Consider the following 590-nt stretch of genomic DNA (forward strand, 5'->3'; position numbering starts at 1 on the left):
GTGTTCCCTTCAGCAGCACAGATACTCAAATTGGAACCACAGGGGGAAGATTAGCATGACCCCTGCACAAGGATGACCAGTATCATTTGGCAACACTGGAGCTGAAAGACCAGGGTCCTTTCGTTCACCAATCTAGTGATTGGTATGACTCAAACCAAACTCTTTTCACTTCTGAAATTAACAAGACCTAATGCTAATGAGAAAATGGTGGAAAGGTCCTTCTCATGAGGGACTGTGGGTGGGTGAGTAAATTAAAAAATCCTTTGAAATCTGTCAGTACTCATTAAGAGTCATAAGAATTTGATTTCCATTGACCCAGTCATTCCACTTTGGGAGAATCTTCTGTTAGGGAATAATTCAATATATGGAGTGTTATGGCAAAAAGATGTTCATCAAGGATTTAAAAGAGTGAGCAATTGGAAACAACCTAAATGTCTAGAATTATCTAATTCAATTGGTAAATGTTTACTTACCGCCTAATAAAAGATTATATAGTCATTATAAACATGCTATACGTATTATAAAGAGAAATATTCATATAGTTTTTTAAAATCTTTTTTTTAATTATAGCTGACGTACAATGAATACTA

The 590-nt window shown here is 35.1% G+C and overlaps 1 non-coding gene across 1 annotated transcript; it reads left to right on the top strand.

Moving 5' to 3' along the window:
* On the top strand, window positions 1-107 carry LOC125089882 (U6 spliceosomal RNA). The gene has a single exon (XR_007124090.1). It is a non-coding gene; the product is annotated as a U6 spliceosomal RNA (small nuclear RNA).
* The last annotated feature ends 483 nt before the right edge of the window (window positions 108-590 follow it).

Source organism: Lutra lutra, chromosome 1 (genome assembly GCF_902655055.1).
Source record: "Lutra lutra chromosome 1, mLutLut1.2, whole genome shotgun sequence".
Lineage (NCBI taxonomy): Eukaryota > Metazoa > Chordata > Mammalia > Carnivora > Mustelidae > Lutra > Lutra lutra.